This window comes from Symphalangus syndactylus, chromosome 4, assembly GCF_028878055.3.
Source record: "Symphalangus syndactylus isolate Jambi chromosome 4, NHGRI_mSymSyn1-v2.1_pri, whole genome shotgun sequence".
NCBI lineage: Eukaryota > Metazoa > Chordata > Mammalia > Primates > Hylobatidae > Symphalangus > Symphalangus syndactylus.
Window position 1 is genome coordinate 95,675,738 of NC_072426.2, and position 5,736 is coordinate 95,681,473.

At 46.2% G+C, this 5,736-nt stretch overlaps 1 pseudogene; it reads right to left on the reverse strand.

Annotated features, from left to right (window-relative positions):
• Positions 1-833: 833 nt before the first annotated feature.
• On the reverse strand, positions 834-5,422 carry LOC129480138 (histone H2A.Z-like; annotated as a pseudogene).
• Between the last annotated feature and the right edge of the window lie 314 nt (positions 5,423-5,736).

Sequence of the window (5,736 nt, forward strand, 5' to 3'; positions counted from 1 at the left end):
GTTTTTTTTGTTTTGTTTTGTTTTTTTTGAGACGGAGTCTTGCTCTGTCACCCAGGCTGGAGTGCAGTGGCGCGATCTCGGCTCGCTGCAAGCTCCGCCTCCCGAGTTCACACCATTCTCCTGCCTCAGCCTCTCCGAGTAGCTGGGACTACAGGCGCCTGCAAACACGCCCGGCTAATTTTTTTGTATTTTTAGTAGAGACCAGGTTTCACCGTGGTCTCGATCTCCTGACCTCATGATCCGCCCGCCTGGGCCTCCCAAAGTGCTGGGATTACAAGCGTGAGCCACCGCGCCCGGCCAAAAATCCAGTTTTTAAAAAACTCAGTCAAAACCCACTACTTTGGAATCAATAGCTTTTTTGAAGCCATAGTAACACATAAATATGGTTAAGACTAGAATGCAGAAATTGGTTGGTTGGAAAGGTAATTAAACTTCCAACTTGCTTAGATACAATTACAAAAAGACAAAATTGTATCTAAGCAATTTTGTATCACCTCTGGGGGCGGTGGCTTACGCCTGTAATCCCAGCATTTTGGGAGGCCAAGGCAGGCAGATCACCTGAGGTCAGGAGTTCGAGGCCAGCCTGGCCAACATGATGAAACCCATCTCCACAAAAAATACAAAAGTTAGCCGGGCATGGTGGTGGGCGCCTGTAAACCCAGATACTTAGGAGGCTGAGCCATGAGAATCGCTTCAACCCAGGAGATGGTTGCAGTGAGCCAAGATCACGCCATTGCACTCCAGCCTGGGCAACAAGAGCAAAACTCCGTCTAAAAAAAAAAGATGAAATTGTGTTTTTCACAGAGATACAGCCCACTGGAATCACCACGCTGGACAGCTGGTAGAGTACTTAGAGTCTCGAGATAATAAGGAATCCAGGCAGCCTTTAGACAGCCTGCTGTTGTCCTTTCTTCCCCATCAGAGATCTGTGAGTGTGTGGAATGACACCACCACCAGCAATTGTAGCCTTGATGACAGAATCCAATTCTTCATCTCCACAAACAGCAAGTTGCAAGTGACGAAGGGTAATATGCTTTACCTTGAAGTCTTTTGATGCCTTTGCTGCCAGAGCAGGTAGCTCTATGGTGAGTTACTCCGGGATGGCTATGCTATGCACTGCGGCAGTTGCACCCACATGCCCGTGACTGGTCGTCCTAGATCTCAGGTGTCGATGAATATGTCCCACTGGGAACTGCAGGCCGGCTCTCTGCGAGTGGGAAACCGCCTTTGTCGTTTTTTCCAGAGTCCTTCCCAGCCTTATTGCCAGTCGTTTTGAATTCTGCTGAAGCTCAAACAAGCAAGACAGAGAAAGGGCTAATCAAACACCCAGCAAGATCCCACCACCTATTTCTTCAATGCAATGCAATTTAAACTGCCAACCTGCTCCTTTTCTGATCTGGGCCAGTTCACCCCTCCTTAGGCAACCTGGTGGTCATCGCTCCCGGGAGGTCATCATATCGATGCCGAACTTAGTACCCAATCGGCATAGCATGCTACAGCCCAGAACTCCTGGGCTCAAGTGATCTTCCTGCCCCAGCGTCCCCAGGAACTGGCACTGCAGGTGCGAACCACTATGCCCAGCAAGAACATAATTTATATAGACATTCCATATGCAAATATATAAACCTGAGACAAAAACACAATACTGTTGGGGTTTTGGTTGTTTTTGTTTGTTTTTGAGACAGCGTCTCACTCTGTCACCTAGACTGGAGTACAGTGGTGCGAATATGGCTTACTGCAGCCTTGACCTCCTGGAATCAAGCAACCCTCCTGCTTCAGCCTCCCATGTAGCTGGGGCTACAGGCACATGCCATCACACTCAGCTAATTTTTTTATTTTTTTTATAGAGACGGGGTCTCACTTTGCTGCCCAGGCTGGTTTTGAACTCCTGATCTCAGTCCTCCACCTCAGCCTCCCAAAGTGCTGGAATTACAGGTATAAGCCACCATGCCTGGCCACTATTGTTTTTTTTGTTTAGGGGAACATTCAAAGGACAAAAAGGAGCTCTTTAAACTTAAAAGTATAATGTGAGAAATCAAAAACTCAGTAGAAGGATTGGAATATAAAATTGAGGAAATCTTACAAAAGTATAGTCACAGAAAATAGGAGAGAATAGATAAGAAAATTAGAGGCCTAATACAGGAATTCCACTTTCTGAATAATAGGAATTCCATTAAAAAAATAAACAAGAAAACAACAGAGAAAAAGGAGTGGAGGAAATGATCAAAGAAACACCCAGGCTGGGCACAGTGGCTCACATCTGTAATTCCAGCAGTTTGGGAGGCCGAGGTGGGTGGATCACAAGGTCAGGAGTTTGAGACCAGCCTGGCCAACATAGTGAAACCTCGTCTGTACTAAAAATACAAAAAATTAGCCAGGTGTGGTGACAGGCACCTGTAATCCCAGCTCCTCAGGAGGCTGAGGCAGGAGAATCAGTTGAACCTGGGAGGTGGAGGTTGCAGTAAGCCAAGATCGCACCACTGCACTCCAGCCTGGGCGACAGAGCAAGACTCCATCTCAATAAAATAAAATAAAATACCCAAAGGAAATTTTCAAAAACGGAGACATACATTTCCAGTTTAAAAGGGCCCAAGATGTTCTTGGTCCAATGGATGAAAAGAGACCAACATCAAGACAAATCATTATAATTCAGAACACCGAAGACAAAGAGAAGATCCCGCAAGTTTCCAAAGGGAAAGGGGAGCAGGTCAGGAATTAGAGTGGCTTGAATGTCTCAATAGATGCACTGGAAGTTAGAAGACGAGCAAGCAATGCTTTCAAACTTCCAAAGGAAAATCATCTCCAATGTAATTCTTTTTTTTTTGAGACAAAGTCTCACTCTGTTGCCCAGGCTGGAGTGTAGTGGCACGATCTCAGCTCACTGCAACCTCCATCTTCTGACTTCAAGCAAGTCTCCTGCCTCAGTCTCCCATGTAGCTGGGATTATAGGCATGAGCCACCAGACCTGGCTAATTTTTTGTATTTTTAGTAGAGACAGGGTTTCACCAAGTCTTAAACTCCTGACCTCAAGTGATCCACCCACCTTCTGCTCCCAAAGTTCTGGGATTATAGGTGTGAGCCATGGAACCCAGCCATTCAACTTAAAATTTTATACCTAACCAAACTATCTTTTTTTTTTTTTTTTTTTTGAGACGGAGTCTCGCTCTTTCACCCAGGCTGGAGTGCAGTGGTGCGATCTCAGCTCACTGCAGGCTCCGCCCCCCCAGGGTTCACGCCATTCTCCTGCCTCAGCCTCCCGCGTAGCTGGGACTACAGGTGCCCGCCACCTCGCCCGGCTAATTTTTTTTTGTATTTTTAGTAGAGACGGGGTTTCACCATGTTAGCCAGGATGGTCTCGATCTCCTGACCTCGTGATCCGCCCGCCTCGGCCTCCCAAAGTGCTGGGATTACAGGCATGAGCCACCGCACCCGGCCAAGACAAACTATCTTTTTTTTTTTTTTTTTTTGAGATGGAGTCTTGCTCTGTCACCCAGGCTGGAGTGCAGTGGCGCAGTCTTGGCTCACTGCAAGCTCTGCCCACCTGGTTCACGCCATTCTCCTGCCTCAGCCTCCCGAGTAGCTGGGACTACAGAACCAAACTATCAATCAAGGTTGAAGACAGAAAAAGACATTTGAGTCATTTAAGGTTCAGAAAAAAATGTTTATATACCAGGAGGCTCCTGGATGATAAGGTAGTAAACCAAGAAAAAGACAAGGGGAAACAGGAATCTGACATGTGATAGATAAAAAGAATCCCCCAGGATGTTGGTAAAAAGAGACTGCAAGATGACAACAATGCAACAGTCCTATAGGACAACCAGCCTAGACCAGATAAGGTCAGAAATGTCTAAGAGAGATTTCTTCTTTTCTTTTTTTTGAGATGGAGTTTTGCTCTTGTCATCCAGGCTGGAGTATAATGTTGCGATCCCGGCTCACTGCAACCTCTGCCTCCCGGGTTCAAGCAATTCTCCTGCCTCAGCCTCCCGAGTAGCTGGGATTACAGGCACCTGCCACCACGCCCAGATGATTTTTTGTATTTTTAGTAGAGATGGGGTTTTACCATGCTGGCCAGGCTGGTCTCAAACTCCTGACCTCAGGCGATCTGCCCATGTTGTCCTCCCAAAGTGCTGGTATTACAGGCACGAGCCACCATGCCCAGCCATGTCTAAGAGAGATTTCTTCAAGAAAATAAAATTGATATAGAATATCAGCTGAAAGTATTAAGGGAAGATTATAACAACTGAAAGAGCTTGGCATTAAACACATAGGAAACTAAGTAAACGAAGGGGGGGTGGAGATAATTATTAGCTCTGGGGAAAATAAAAAATTGTGCATAGTCCATCACGTGGTAATAGTGTTTACATGGTGGTATTAATGTAAACACTGGCTATTGCTCTAACCAAATTATTGTATGACTATAGTGGAAAGATGGAGGCCAGGAAGGGCTCATGAGTTGTTCGAGTATGGAAGACAATAAATAGTGCCTAAAACTGAAAAATCATGATGTAGTAATAAAATAATATTATTGAGGGAAATGGAGACAAATGTCAAAAGAATGAGCTATAAAAATTGAAGATGGCCAGGCATGCTGGCTCACACCTGTAATCCCAGCACTTTGGGAGGACGAGGTGGATGGATCACTTGAGGTCAGGAGTTCAAGACTAGCCTGGCCAACATGGAGAAACTCCATCTCTACTAAAAATACAAAAATTAGCCAGGTATGGTGGCATACGCCTGTAGTCCCAGCTACTCGGGAGGCCGAGGCAGGAGGAGAATCTCTCGAATCCGGGAGGTGGAGTTGCAGTGAGCCGAGATCACGTCATTGCACTCCAGCCTGGGCAACAGAGCGACACTCTGTCTCCAAAAAAAAAAAAAAAAATTGAAGGTGATTATCTCTGCTAAGGGGAAGGGAGAGGGCTCTTTTTCATGAGTCTTGCACCATCCTTTGACTTTTTAAACTATATAAATGAATAACTTAAATAAAAATTAAAACTTTGACCCAATTTCTATCTCCAAACATACAAGCTGAGGCAAGCAAACACACAAAGCAATGTACAGACAAAGCATCCGAAACCTGAAAAGGAAAGTTAAGTTGTACACAGGGAAGGAGAGCATATATGTAGGTAAGAGGAACAGCAGGACTTCCGGAAATAGGCCGAAGATATTAATGATACGTCCTTAGACTCATCCAGGAAACCATCATATTTAACATGACCTGGAACTTGACCTTCCAGGATGCAGTCTGTTCTCCCAGGGATGGGAGGTGGGAGCTTCCCTAGGGAAAGTAATGTGGGATGGAAGTTTCTAAAAGCCAAAGCAGCCATCACTCTCTCCTCACTTCCTGTTCCTCTTCATCCATTCTCTGCTCCATCCTCCACCAGCCCCTCAGGACTCAAGCTTAGAGATACTGACCTGTGCTCATGTTTGCGAAGATCAAACTGACTGAGGGGTTTAGGACGCATTTAAGAGCCAGCAGACAAATCTATCTTTACTTTTACCCCTGCATCCTCTCTCCCCAGCCATGTTTGTGGTATCTGGGCAGACAGCTCAGCCAACCCACCTGCACAGCTTCCCCAGACATTCCACACCCAGACAGTGGTGCCAGGAGTAAAGCGGCAGAGAAAGGGAAGGTATTAGGGGAGAATTAAGGTGAGGAAGTGACTCAGCCCTGCATAAGCCTTCAGGCATCCGGAGGAGTTCTCAGGAGGCAGTGGCGGCTGGGCCGCATTTCAAGCT